Raw genomic sequence first — 15,988 nt, forward strand, 5'->3', positions numbered from 1 at the left:
TTAATGACAAAAATTAAAGTATCATTTTATACTGCACAGGAAAAGGCAACAGTAAATCACTCATGTCTTTTACCAAGGAAATCACATGGATAAAAAAAATATAAAGTGGTCACTAAGAGTCAACGTCAAATTCATGGTGCCTAATCAATCAATCAGATGATTCATTTTATTCATTTCCTTGGAAAAGGAATGAGCAAAAGTTGTATACCATCACCTATTTAACATATACCTAGAAAAACATATGAGAAGCGTTGATCTGGCAGAAATAGAAATTGGAATTAAAATTCCTGGGAGAAAGATCAGCAATCTTGTATGTACTGATGATACTGTTTTTGATGACTTGAAGTCTTAAACAATCTATTATTCAAGGTATAAGAAGAGAATACCAAGCTGGCCTATAGTTCCAATACTGAAAATCCTTAATATTATATCTCCACCCAAGGTAACTCAATGTGTAAACAGCTACAGAAAATATTTTAGACTTTAGCTTCCTAGGCTCAGAGGTTCACAGGGACGACAACTATAGTGCATAGTGCATATTAAGTGCATAGATATCATTGTCACAAAGATATGATTATGGAAGTCAAAGGTTTCTAGTTTAATATACGGCTATGAAAACTGGACCATCAGAAAAGTGAACAAAAAAACATGACAACTTTAAATTATGATGCTGGAGAGAAATTATTAACAATTTCTTGGAGCACAAGAAAAATGAATCAATAGTACATGAACAACCCAAATGACTTATTGAAAGCCTTAAGAATATAGCTAAATTTATATTCTTATAGATTCTATATTTAAATATTTAGACCACATAATGGAAAAGAAAGTCACTGGAAAAAACTTTGATGCTTCAAAAAATTAAAAACAATTGAGAAAGAGACTGAGAGAAGACAAGACAACTACGATGACACAAACATGAATTTATATAAACACAAAGAAGCAGTTACTAAAAATGATAAAAATGTTATCTCTGGGGTCATAAGGAATTGGAAATAACAATACCAACAAAATACATTGCTTAGCCTTATTTCTACAACTTGCTGAGCCAATAACCATATCAAATCTCCACACCAGAAATCCTGCAGCACAAAATTACCCTAACTGGGTCAAGTTCCATAATGGATAGGTTTGCTTTTTTAGTTACTTTCTCTTTAGCTTTTTCTTGGACAACTAGACTGCAAAATATGTTCATTTATTCCACAGTACACTGGAGTATTTTGGAGGTTAAAATTTATTCCTTGTAAAGCAATTCTAAGTAGCAAAGAGTTAAAAGCACACAATCACAAAAGAAAAACAAAGTCAAAGAACAATGGCACAAGGGGAAGACAAAAGGTCAGTCCACCAGGTTCCTAACATGTCCCAGCTATTGCTGGCCAGAAAAGTCAAGAGCTCAAGGTCTTTCTAAGTGTCAGCAGGGTTGAGAGCCATATGAAGCTTGTACTGATCTATAGGGCAGGCAATGAAATAAAGAAAATTTCCCTACCTGTCAGGTGCAAAGGACCATTTGTTAAGTTGCAGTACAGAAGATTTATTCAAGCCTATACATGAGATAGTAGTCAACTAAAGCTAAGATGGTGCTAGATAAGTGTCAATGGAATTCAGAAGGGATAGACTTGGATTGTTTGTGGCAACATAAGGACTCTAAGTTGAAGACATGTTTAACTCCACCCTCCCAACTCTGCCTGCTCTTCTCCTACACCACCATACATTACACACATACAGATAGTTCTTGACTTATGACCACAACAGAACCCAAAATTTCTGTTGCTAAGTGAGACATTTGTTAAGTGAATTTTGGCCCATTTTACAACCTTTTTTGCTACAGTTCTTAAGTTAATAACACTGTTGTTAAGTGACCTTGGCTTCTTCATTGACTTTGCTTTTGAGAAGCCTGCAACAGGTGATCACATGACCCTGGGGTACTGCAACTATCATAAATATAAGTCAGTTGCCAAGTGTCTGATTTTTGATCATGTGACCATGGGGATGCTGCAACAGTTGTAAATGTGAAAATGGTCATTACTCAATTTTTTCAGTGCCATTGTAATTTTGAACAGTCACTAAACAAACTGGAAGTTGAGTATTACCTGTACATAATACCTGATTAAACCTGACTAATAAAAGAATTAATAACTAAAATTCACATAGGATAAATCAGTGTTTTTCAAACTTGGTAATATGTAAGGACTTCAACTCTGAATTTCTGGGAATTTAAAGATTAATCTGTAATTTGCTAAAAAATTCTCAATACATTCAAAAGACAAAACAAATGCAATTACAACTATCCAGATTTCAAAAATCAGGATATATTCACTCTTGCTTTGATCCTACAATAGCCTATGACACATCATCCAAAGTTATATATGGTCCTTGTCAGGCATGTGTACTTTTAGAAATTGAGACGTGCTGAAAAATATTATTAATCTTATCTAACCTAAGATTCGGCTAATTTGGCTAAACCACTAGCTCACAATTTGCTAATCCTTAAATAAGCCACGATTAGTAGGTTTACCATAAAACAATAAGTCATGAAATATGTCAATGCTGCAAACATTGACATGTTTTTGCACTGACAATATAAGAGACAGCCTGTTATTTTAATTGCTTCATTTGGGAGGGAGGAATCACCTGGAAGTTGTGATAAGATTGCAAAAGCTTGTGTACAGAATGGGAAGTGAAACCTCATATGTAAAACTAATTGGATAATGTGATTTATGACATGTAGATAAAGGTGGGGATTGTGTGTGTGTTACGATGAGTTTTGGGGGGAGGAGATTTCAGATTCTGGCATCCTTCCACGAGTGCCGATGTTTCGTTTCATTACTAAGACTTTTTAGATAAATAATATGCCTGCAATTTGTTTGATTTGTCTCATTCATTGGAACCATGACAAAATATTTTTACAAACTACAATAGCTAGTACAATATATTGAAAAAAACTATTGCTGGTTGCTTGCAATCTTGTGTTATTACTCAGTTACTGGGATTAACTGCTAATGTAATTATGTAGGGCTCACTACATAACTCTTCTTAGAAGAACATGGTTCTTCTAAAACAGTAAAACAAAGAAGGGAAAAAACTATTCTTGCCTTTTTGATGATCAATAAAAAAACTGTTGGCTCAAACCATATTAAAGCAAAACCAACCAAATTACATCAAACAGCATATCTTTATCAGTTCATTTAAAAATGGTTGCCAGTTCATTCTAGTAGAATAGAATAGAATAGAATAGAATAGAATAGAATAGAATAGAATAGAATAGAATAGAATAGAATAGAATAGAATAGAATAGAATAGAATAGAATAGAATAGAATAGAATAGAATAGAATAGAATAGAATAGAATAGAAGCTGGAAGAGACTTTAGAGGTCTTCTAGTCCAGCCCCCTGCTCAAGCAGGAGAACCTACACCATCTCAGACAAGTGAATGTCCAGTCTCCTCTTTAAAATCTATAGTGATGGAGCGCCCAAGATTTCTGGGGGTAAGCTGTTGCACTGGTTGATTGTCCTCACTGTCAGGAAGTTTCTCCTTAGTTCCAGGTTGCTTCTCTCTTTGATCAGTTTCCAACCATTGTTTCTTGTCCTGCCCTCTCGTGCTTTGGTAAACAACCTGGCCCTCTCTGCCCTGTGGCAGCCCCTCACATACTGGAACTCTGCTATCATGTCTCCCCTATTTCTTCTTTTCTTTAGACTAGCCAAACCCAAGTCCCATAGTTGTTGTTCGTATGTTTTCATCTTCAGCCCTTTGATCATCTTAGCTGCTCTTCTCTGATTTTTTTCCAAACTCTCTACATCTTTTTTATGATATGGTGACCAAAATTGGCTGCAGTATTACAGATGTGGTGTTACTAGGGTTTTATAAAGCAGTAATAATACTATAAAGTATTATAAAGCTCAGCTCAGAGGTATGAAGCACTCATCTACAGATAATATGCTCAGTGGAGATAAGTAAGGCTAAAACTGACAAATATTTTTCAAAAGTTTAATCCACAGGGCAAAAGGATTTGATTGAAAAACTGTCAAGTTCAGAGAACTGAGTCAATCAAGCAATGACTGTATAGTCAGTCTACTGAATACCTTAAACTCCATCATGTGCGTATTTTATATGCTTAGTTCATTTTATCCTGATTTTGAAATTGCCCAGTGCTGTTCAATTGCTCCTTTATTAAAATGAGTTAAAGGCTAAACTCTTTCATTTTCAGATCTTTCTCAGTTTTACATACTTTGATCATATCCATGTAATTAGTACAAAACACAGATGAAACACAGTATGTCTTTTAAGCTTTCTTTCATATTCCAGATCACACAAGTCCTTCTACAGGATGCTATAATAACCTTCCTTTGATTTTTATCAACTTTTGTTATGAGATCATTCCAGAGGACAGCAAACTAAAAATGGAGAGGGGGGGGGGGAAGCATTCACATATTTAAGTAGTAGGATATAAAATGAAATAATAATCCCCAAAACATATCTTTGGTTTTGGTTTTGGTTTTTAAAAAGTAATGTGGTAGATTTTAATAGAAATACTCCTTTCCACTGTTTCCACTGAAACAATGTTAACCCTTTTAATTAAATCTATAATAGCATTTTCTTATTCTTCTCAATTAATGTGGTTGTTAGCACAGATTTGCTGTTTGAGTTCATTCCAGATATTCAGCAAGCAAGCAAACCAGCCAGAATCTGTTTTACTAATGTTGAGCTACAAGAGAAAGCTATCCTTGCTTCAATTCTGTAGAGTTATTTCTAACAAATCATTTGTCAACATTGATGAATCCTTATTCAGATTCCAGTAAGGGGACTAAGGCTTAAAGCCATTTGGTCATATAGTAAAAACCAGCTACTACACAAAACTAAAACAAGGAAGCAAAAAAAAGTTGTTGTTTTGCCCTAGAAAAAGTCCACTCTGCTCACATATAATGCTAAGCAGAGAAATGCCCGTGAGTTTACTTTTGCCAATCTTCATTCAAGTTTCATGAAAGAGAATTTGTTTTAGAATTTTTTTCCAAAGAAGATAATTTTTTATTGATAGAGCATGGTATTTCAATATTTATTTAGTTATGAGGTAACCAAGTTGTATGAGTGGATGTCTGTCTCTCATTGTACAATTATGTTTTCAATTTTCTATAATTTAGCTGACTGTAAGACTGTAAGGGATGCGGTGGCTCAGTGGGTTAGGACACTGAGCTTGTCGATCAGAAGGTTGGCGGTTTGGTGGGTCGAATCCCGAGTGCCGTGTAACAGAGTGAGCGCCTGTTACCCATCCCAGCTTCTGCCAACCTAGCAGTTTGAAAGCACGTAAAAAATGCAAGTAGAAAAATAGGGACCACTACAGTGGGAAGGTAACTGCGTTCCGTGCACCTTTGGCATCTAGCCATGCCAGCCACATGACCACGGAGACGTCATTGGACAAGCGCTGGCTCTTCAGCTTTGAAACGGAGATGAGCACCAGCCCCTAGAGTTGGAAACGACTAGCACGCATGTGTGGGGGAACCTTTACCTTTACCTAAGATTTTTTTGTTTGTTTGTTGGTCTCCATTAAATCCCAAGACATCACCTGAAAACTCCTTGATATTTTTTTCAGTAGCTGTAGTTATCACCACTAAAATGCTTTAAGATTTTTATTACATGCAATTTATTAAAGTCTGAATGCCTTCTAGCAAGCAGGGTAAGACCTACTATGGAGGAGAGATCACAAACAACTCATCAAAGTCCTGATTTTATCTGCCATGTACAGTGGCTCCAAATAAAGATCTATCTGAAGACTTTGTGCAAGAGGCACTCTGCATGAAATATCGACAGAAATTATAAAGTGCTAGAAGACGAATCACCTGGGTTTCTACAAAAGCTTTCTTGTTAGCTGGCTTATAACACTTATACAAATTGTCAACCTGCTGATTGAACACAGGTATCATCAAAATCCCATTGTGCTATGATATAAACTCACACCAAACAGCACCAAGTTGTTAAAATATAATGGCAACATTACTTAATTGAAAGGCAGGGATGGAAACAATTTTGCACCAGCAAGATTCAGCAGCAGCACATGCAAAAATAATTCTGAACGTGTTTCTTGGTTACAAGCCCAGAGTCCTGATGCCATCATATTTTATTTTACCTTCCCTTGCCTCTATATCTAGTTTACTAATTAAGGCATTCTTTAAACATTGGAAAGGATGGACTGACAAAGAATCAAAGAATGTGGCTCTCATTAAGCCTCGCCTATTTAATAATAGTAATTACTGAATAAACACAAGTCATTGTGATTAAGTTCCCAAAACATACCAAAGAACATTATGCCATAGTGTCAGTATTAAGCCACAATGTTGTTTGTTCTTGTGGAAATAGTTTCAACAGCCAATCACAAAGATTTGGGGTGCAGATTTAAGCTACATAGCCTCTGTCAAGTTTACAGGCTTTATGAGATCAAATTGCCAACATACGCTGGATCATGGAGAAAGCTAGGGAATTCCAGATTGTGTGGATCACAACAAACTGTGGCAAGTTCTTAAAGAGATGGGAGTACCAGACCATCTTATTTGTCTCTTGAGAAACCTATATGTGGGTCAAGAAGCAACAGTGAGAACTGGACACGGAACCACTGATTGGTTCAAAATTGGGAAAGGAGTCTGGCAAGGCTGTATACTGTCACCCTGCCTGTTTAACTTATATGCAGAGCACATCATGAGAAAAGCAGGGCTAGATGAATCAAAAGTTAGAATTAAGATTGCCGGGAGAAATATCAACAACCTAAGATATGCAGATGATACCACTCTAATGGCAGAAAGTGAAGAGGCAATTTGATCTCTAGTTCCTCTGCCTCTTCAAAATCCTGCCTGTACTTCTGGTAGTTCTCGATCCACATACTGCTGAAGTCTAGCTTGTAGGATTTTAAGCATGACTTTACTAGCATGTGAAATGAGTGCAATTGGAATGTAAACTGATCTTTTCCAATCCTGTGGCCACTGTTGAGTTTTCCAAATTTGCTGGGAAATTGAGTGTAGCACTTTTACTGCATCATCTTTTAAGATTTTGAATCTTAAAGAGCCTCTTGTTGTGGGTGAAGAAGGAGAGTGCAAAAGTTGGCTTGAAGCTTAACATTAAGAAAACCAAGATCATGGCATCTGGCCCTCTCAATTCCTGGCAAATAGAGAGAAAGGAAATGGAGGTAGTGACAGATGTAATTTTCCTGGGCTCCAAGATCACCACAGAAAGGGACTGCAGCCAAGAAATTAAAAGATGCTTGCTCCTGGGGAGGAAAGCTATGGCAAATCTAGACAGCACACTAAAAAGCAGAGACATCACCCTGTCAACAAAAGTCTGTCTAGTCAAGGCTACGGTCTTCCCAGTTGCAATGTATGGCAGTGAAAGTTGGACAATAAAAAAGGTTGAGCGCCAAAGAATTGAGGCCTTTGAACTATGGTGCTGGAGAAGACTCCTGCGAATCCATTGGACTGCAAAGTGATCAAACCGGTCACACCTAATGAGAAGGAAGGACTCACTGGAGAAGAGCCTAATGCTGGGAAAGATTGAGGGCAAGAGAAGAAAGGGATGACAGAGAATGAGGTGGCTGGATGGAGTCACTGAAGCAGTAGGCGTGAGCCTAAATGGACTCCAGAAGATGGTAGAGGACAGGACGGCCTGGAGGAATGTTGTCCATGGGGCAGTGGCGTAGCGTGGGTTTTCAGCACCCGGGGCAAGGCAAGTAATTTGCGCCCCCTAACCCGTGGATTTTAGCACTCGAGTCTCTTCCACTAGGCAGGGGCAGAGAGCTGCGAGTGCGAGCGCCCCCCCAGATGTTGCGCCCGGTGCGGCCGGCCCCCCCTGCACCCCCCACGCTACGCCACTGCCATGGGGTTGCAATGGTTCGGACATGACTTCGCAGCTAACAACAACAACTTTTTCAAAAAGCAACTGGACTTTGTTTTTTCTTGAAGACATTTTGCTTCTTATATAAGAAGCTCCTTCAGTTCTGGCTGAATGGTGGAAAATGAAGGATTTATATTCTTTGCAGTTATCTGGTCATCAACACTCCCTCTGAATGTCATTGGACCTCTTGGAGGTTTATCTGGACCCTTAGGAACACCTAAATCAGAGTGCAAATCAGTGTAAAATCTTCCTGGAACTGTTGAAAGCGTTTGGATTTAGATGACCCTGAGGGCACAGATAAACTCCCATGGAAAGTGGGAGCTGGACTATAGAGATCTCAAGTTTTGGCCCCAAAGATAGATTTTTATTCACAGGCTTCTGCAAGACAGATAAAACAATTTTATTCCAGCAGGCTTTTGAATTTCAGAACTGATATTCAGCTGCCATTTTTCTTTGGAGCTTTATCTTGCTGATCCAGTTTGGATGATGTAGATTTTTTTTCCTTCCTTTTATTCTATGGTTCCTGGAATGAAATGTATTCTGTTGCATTTTATATTTGTAAATTATACTGATGAGGGGCGTGTGTGTGTGTGTGTGTGTGTGTGTACACATAGACATGCATACACACATACATACATACATATACATGTATATATACATATGTACACATACATTTCCTAGGCATTCTATGCAATGCCAAAAGGCTAACTGGCAAAGTATAAAATACTCCTGCTAAAATTGCATTCTAGCTTTCCTTATTGAAAGAAATAGGTCAATACTGGTCTTTTGAGGATTTTTTTTCATTAAGGAAGTCCTGTACTTTATTTTGCATTTCTTCTTTCATTTTCATGTATGTCTTTTAATAAAGGGTTAGGGCTGATGTTAACTCTAACCCTAAGCCTTTTATGACTCTCTTTTCATACTTTGCCTAAATAGTTCTTGACTTTCTGCATAATGGCTAGGTATTATATAAAATGCCTAGGGAAAGTATATATCATATTAAAATAACACAGACATTACTTTGTCTAAAAACATCATGCATTCTATAGATTTCGTAGGCATTCTATATAATGCCAGCTTTTCACACATTGCCGGTAACATATACATCAATGCAATACTAAATAAATGAATAAATACTCTGTTAGAATCCTAGATGATAGGGGTTTTCAGGATATTCAAAGTGCTGCTTTGAAAGATTAAAGCAACCCCTTTTCCTCAGAAGGTTCAAAACAGCTACTTCAAGGCTTCATCAACAATCTATACCAGGTCTGGGGAATTCTGGGAGTTGAAATCTACATATCTTAAAGTTGCTTAGATTGAGAAAGACTGATGTACACATTACCACTGAAACTGCCAGAAAAGCAAAAAAATAAACATAAACATGTAGAGACAATAACAAACATGTTCATAGGAGCCACACCAAACATTTCAGAGGAAACAGTGGCTTTAATACCTTGGATATTTTACTCACACTTATCTATTTTATAAAGTACCTTGTTAAAGTATTTTGCACGGTCCTACAAGATAGGTGTGATTGATGGTTTCAAGTCAGGGCTTTTTATGAAGTGCTGCTGAAACTGTGGAAAATCCTGATTATTGGCTTTCTTGTTGATGAACTTTATACAATGTATATATCATGAGCTTAGCACAAGCTAACTCATGAAACCTGGAAGTTGAAGTCCACACAGCCTAAAAGTTGCTGAAGTTTAGAAACACTGACTTAAAGGATAGACAAACTTATTTATTAAATGTATTTTGATTGCTGCCCCAATCAAAACAGCTCACATGAAAATATGCATTAAATACAAAAACAAAACACAATTGTAATCTGTTTACATAGGCATAATTCCCTCCAAAGCAAATCCTACTAAATTTAATGGGAGTTATGTCTGCATTATGAAATATATGAGATAACATTGCTAATACGTTTTTAAAGAAATAACTTTGAATCGGTCATTTTCTTTCAGTCCAACTTGCCTCATAGGATTGCAGTGGTCATAGTAAAAGTAGGTCAACCCCCACCCCCACGTACAATGACTGTACATCAGTTTGAGTTATCAGAAAGGTTAAACACAGACTGGTACTTGAATAATCTTAGGAAAGGGGGTGATGTCAAAGTGTTTAAAATCTTCTGTCTATTTACATGTTAATCATTTCATTTTCAATCTTCTCAAGTGCAATTTCAGTTGATGCAAAAATGCTAATATATAGATTCTCTTCAACTGAAATTTAATGGGTCAACAGCTGGGCAACTAAAAGGCAATTTCTTATTACCAATTTTTGGAGCTACAATATGAAATACACAAAACCTGAGTTAATTTAGAGATCAGTGGAAAATGCATACCATAGTTTATCAGCCTTGTACACTTTGAAAATAAAGTACTTGCCTTCAGATATTTTAAAACTGTTTTACAGATTTGGAGGCTGACCCAGACTATTTTATACATGGAGATGTTTTATTAAATGTTTACTGAACAAATATGTTACCCAATAACAAAAATTCCCTAGATGATCTCTAAGTAAACACAGTATGAAAATGAAATTTAAAATACAATTATAGAAGAAACAAAGAATAAATCAAGCAGTACAAAAGATCTGCTTTGATGAAACAATTAAGTACTCCAAGAGTAAATGTGCTTCTTTCCATAGAGATGTGATTATTATGATTATACAATATCAAAGGAATCAGTAGCTTATGGAATCCATTTAAGTAGTTGCAGCCCAAAGAAGTCAACAAAATGCTTAAATTACTTCATTCCATCATATGAATAGGTTTGAATAACAGGGCAATTCCTTCAGATATACAGAATTGGCAGCAATTAGATGCTCTTTGCAGTTTTGTTTGTTCAAGTAACATCTAAGCACAATTTTGAACTACATTATTTCCAGGCCCTAGAACAGTGTTTCTCAGCTCTGGTCCCTTTAAGATGTGTGGACACAACTTCCAGAATTTTCCAACCATGGGTGGCTGAGGAATTGTGAGAACTGAAATCTACAAAACTTAAAGGGGCCAGGATTGAGAAACACTGCTGCAAAGGAATGGTATTGTATACCTTAGTATTTCCATAATAATAAATGGTCTATCTCAGTAAATTTTTGAACCATCAAAGAATACATAAATAACTGCCAAGCCTTCACAATTTTCTGTTAAGATCAGAGAAACCGGGTGCTAAGGGGAAGAACAGGAATTCAAGCTGTGCTATTGAATATTAGTTTGATTCTAAGGAACAAGATAAGCAGGGAGAATGCATAAGTAGAAGTCACAGAATACCTGAAGTGTCTGAAGAGTATTTCTTCTTCCCCTGAAATCAATAATATAATTTTTAGCACATTGGGGGAAGTGGATTCAGGAGAGGTACTACTCTTCCCTTTTAATTTTGTACAATATCAAAGCTCTGCATTCTACTTGCTTGCAATATTTCCACCTACTGTTGGTTAAAGTCCTTATTTATTTATTAAATTTCTATGCCACCCATCTTCCCAATACAGTGAATCTGGGCAGCTTACACATCACAAAAACATAAATAGAAAAGCAGTTAAAATTTTACAACTATGCAGAAGACCAGGAATCAAGAATCGGAATGTACAGAGATGTGATCTTCTTACCCCATAAATCACCTCCAGAAATGAGCATCCCCCTCAGGGCACCTGGTCCACTGGCAAAACCCACTTCTAACACCCTTCCGGAAGGCCAAAAGGTGGGAACAGTTCTCAGATTGTACAGTATTCCACACAGTTGGACATAAAATGGAAAACTCTTTCCATTGACCCTGTCTGCCAAAATTCCTTACCAGATGGGGTCTATGGCAGGCTTCTTCTGCTGGCATGAGTGGAGTGGACAAGTTCTATTGGGGTGAAATGACTCCTCTGATACTCTGGACCCATGCAATATAGGCCTTTAAAGGTTGATATTGAACACCATCTGGAAGCAAACTGGTAAACAATGCAGCCTTATCCCAAATCTACCTACATATGAGGGTGAAGGTTCGTTCTCCAAGCTTGTGGGTTTGTTTCTGAATGTTTCATTACCAGGCTAGATAACCTCTTCAGCGGCATTTATCTAGATACCTAGCCTGGTAATGAAACATTCGGAAACCAACCCACAAGCTCGGAGAACGAACCTTCACCCTCATGCTACATCTGAGCTACAGATATTCACCACTATTGCTACCTACATATCTTATATTTAATCTGATGCCCCCCAATCTCTTTATTCACCATCATCTTTATAGATTGTGGACATATGATGTGTGTCTAGTACTGAGGAAAATTAGTTCTGTCCTGTTCATAAATTTTGACAATTTTCCATCCTCATCACAAGTTTTCGATGAGGTCAGTAAGCAAGGTAATATATTTCCATCATATTATTAAATGAGCCTTTCTGCAACTGAACAGCATCTTTTATAACCCACAACAGAACAAAAGTATAATAAAAGCAGAATCACCACTATAACTGCTCCACATGAAATGGAGAATCCACCATCCTTGAATAGGACAAAAGAACAAGCATTCACTTCCTGCAATCAAGGTTAATAGCACAAATGAGCTTGAAGGCTGAAACTGGATAATATTAGGATCCTGAAATTGTATCATTTTTATTTCTGGCCTTAATTTATAAAGCAATATTATCTCTTTCCATTCCTAGGGATTTAACTCTGCAGCCCCAAAACAGCACAATTCAATTCTTGACCTCAGATACCAGCAGCAGTGGTAGATCTTGAATGTAATGATGAAGGTTTTTTTTTAAGAATCTGTAATAAATGCATTTCAGATTTAAACCAACATATTTCAGTATAATTCTAAGTATACATACTCAAAAATAGTCCGACTGGTATGATTTGCATACAACAGCATGCTGTACATGATGTACCATAAAATATGTACATGACTTGAAACTGGAAGTGAAACTGGTGAAGTTGACTTGCTTATGGCTAAAGAAATCTCAGTTTAATGTAACGTAAAAAAAAATATTTTATTATGGTTCATTCCCTTTTTCTGAACAATAATAGAAATCATAGGTTGAATTAGTAAAAAAAGGGATAGATGGACAGAAATCCTAGGTGAAAATAGTCATTAAAAAGCAAAAATAAAATCTCAATTATGTTAAAATTTTATTTTAAGAGGAAATGATCAGAAGACTATTATTTGTTTCACTAAATATAATTTACTTACCTTTACCATGTGCACAAATATGTATTTAGATATGTATGTATTTTATAGGACTTCTAGGCTATTCCAATCATAAACTGACTGTGAATGGTATCTGTAGCTCAGATTAAAACAAAACCAAAGCACACCATATCAATAAAGCAACATACAGTATATGAGAATTAGGAATATACCACCATCCACTTTAAAACAGCTTCCAAGCTATTGGGACAATGTCATTCAGACCCCAGATCCTTTGCAGTAACCATGTCTTTATAAAACACTAAAAGAAAAGAGTCTTTGAAATATCTAGGAAGATGCAATTCCATCCGTCTGCTAAACATAATTCCCACAGCACTGTCTCTGCCTAAGGATATCTAACCATATAACAAGACTGTATTACTATTATCCTTCTCATCTTTCTTATTACCTACTCCTATTGGTATCTTATGACTATCATTTTCTTAGTTTTATCTTATGATTTATCACTTTGCTGTTTATATGTATGCTGAGAACTTATGCACCACAGACAAATTCCTTGTGTGCACAATCACACTTGGCCAATAAAGTATTCTATTCTATTCTATTCTATTCTATTCTATTCTATTCTATTCTATTCTATTCTATTCTATTCTATTCTATTCTATTCTATTCTATTCTCGCAGTAAATAATGCAGGTTGACACAGTCCCTGCAAAGTAAGGGAGACAACCCAACCTATTTGTTTTTATCAGGGATGGGAGATGTTACTGCAGAAGGTGACTCCACAAATAGTTATGGCCTGAACATGGAGAGCTTTGAAAGCAACAGCATTTCTAGTTCTTTCACTCTCACCAAATCAATTTCTGAGAGGTAGAGAATCCTTGAGTACAGAACATCATTATGAACAGAGGGTACTACAGGTCTATCGAAGTCATTCTGTGTAGCAGGAATGCCCTTGGCTCACATAATGTTATCTTTGGATTTATAACTGAAAATAAAACTAGATCACATTTTATGTACATGAAGGTCAGAAAGAAAACAAATGACAGTTTTAATAATTCAGTTTATGTAAGTTAAAACATTCTAAAAATATTGGACTTCCTTTTAACAAAAACAGTACTGAAAGAGCTGTATTGCAGTATTGGGCATGGGAATGGATAAAGAGTTTGAAAAGAAAATTTGGAAATTTGTTACTGTATACTTAGATAGTTGACATTTTAGCTATCTTACATGGTGCTTTCTTGTTTGCTGTTATGAGGGACAATAAGGTTTTTGAGAGAAAGAATAAAATTCAGGAACATAAAAATTTCTCAAAATGAAAGCTCTGATTTCATAAAAAATTAAAAATGAGTTAGGGAACCTAATTAAAAATGGAAAATAGAATGAAAAAAGCTCTTTTCCAAACTGCTTAGGTATTGTGACATATTATTTCATAATATTTCTTTCAAGCAGTAATATTTCAATAAACATAGATACTATAAATATTTATAATATAAATAAATATAGATTCATCATACTATTTTAGCAGGAATAATAAACTTGTGATCCTTCAGATCATGTTGGACTTTAGCTGCCCAGGTCAGCATAGCCAAGCATACTGACAGTATATAATATGAAAAAGTGAAAGAGGCTTGGTAATTCCATGAATTCTGACGCTGTGGACATATACCGCAATATGTACCTTTTGTAACCATATTTTTAGTGATCATGCATGTTCTTTCATTCATTTTTTTTCTTTTGCAAATTTCTGTCCTGCTAAACGTGGTGTACCAAGAAGAGTACTAAAAATGTAGTAACTAGGTTTTGTTTTTCTGACAGTTTTCTTCACACTGATGTATAAAGGAATTAAAAGTGACACTTCCTAAAACATAGAGCACTAATGCATTTTGTAGATATTGTCTATTTTAACATGGGATTTCTCAAAACATTTCTATACTTGGCCTCAAGCTCTGACTTAAAAACGTAAGAATTAAAAATTTTAAGCTTTCTGTTTGATTAGATTGCTTCAGGAGGTTAATATAAATTTTAAACTATATTGGTTATCTGCCATCAGAAAAGAAAAAGAAAAAGAAAGACATTTTATAGCCAAATCATTTGAGCCAAATCATTTTAAATCTACTCATGTACAGCTGCATAAAAATTGTCCTTGACTAAAATTAGTAACTGAGCCCACAATTTCATTCATAAATTATGATGGTCATAAGTGTGTCACCACCTGATTGCACCTGATTTTATGACTTTTGTGGGGATGGTTAAGCAAATGTGGCAGGTGTTAAACAAAAGTAGCATTGTTCACTATAGGGAAGTTTTCACCAGAGTAAATGCTAGTTTCTGGCAAAAATGTCATGAATCATGGTCATGTGACTGTTTTGCTGCAAATGGCCATAAAAGTGGGCCACTTGCTGAGTGTCACATGACTATGAGGAGTTGGATATCAGAACCTTGAAACTGGCTCATAAGTCCCGTTTTTGGAGTCCATTGTAACTTTAATCGGTTAGTAAGCAACCTGACATAAGTGGAGGACTATTTGTATAACTCCAAATGGCAACTCCAAATGACAAATTCATTCAACTCCAAATGGCAAATTGATTCTCTGCATTAGTGTCTGGATATAATCCCAATGCTGCCAAAAGCAAACTTTTCCATGGCTAGACATCTTAACGCCAAAATCTAAGTCATCCTTCCTTTAGAAAACATAGTTACAAGTCCAAATTAAGCTAAATAGCCTGTTTCTATTATATCCATTAATCTAAATAGCAAAAGTAAATAAATAACATATATTCTTCAATCGTTATAATTTTGAGTACAAAGTGATGTTTACCATGTGTTAAAGTGAGTAAGCAATCTGTTTTAAAGCATGTCATTGGAGTATAACTTTCAGGAAATATTAATTATTTACTAGTGGTGAATTACCAGATGTTCAGCATTTGGTAAGAGCATTTAGAGATGTCATGGTTGTGTATTTATTCTACATCAATTTTTGTGATTTT

The 15,988-nt window shown here is 35.9% G+C and overlaps 1 protein-coding gene across 4 annotated transcripts in view; it reads right to left on the reverse strand.

The window, feature by feature from the left end:
- The window catches only part of PDE4D (phosphodiesterase 4D), a gene marked incomplete at its 5' end in the record, with an annotated part of 761,328 nt that overhangs the window by 557,587 nt on the left and 187,753 nt on the right, over positions 1 to 15,988 (reverse strand). The window lies entirely within an intron of this gene.

Source organism: Vipera berus (genome assembly GCF_964194415.1).
Source record: "Vipera berus genome assembly, chromosome: 2".
NCBI classification, from domain to species: domain Eukaryota; kingdom Metazoa; phylum Chordata; class Lepidosauria; order Squamata; family Viperidae; genus Vipera; species Vipera berus.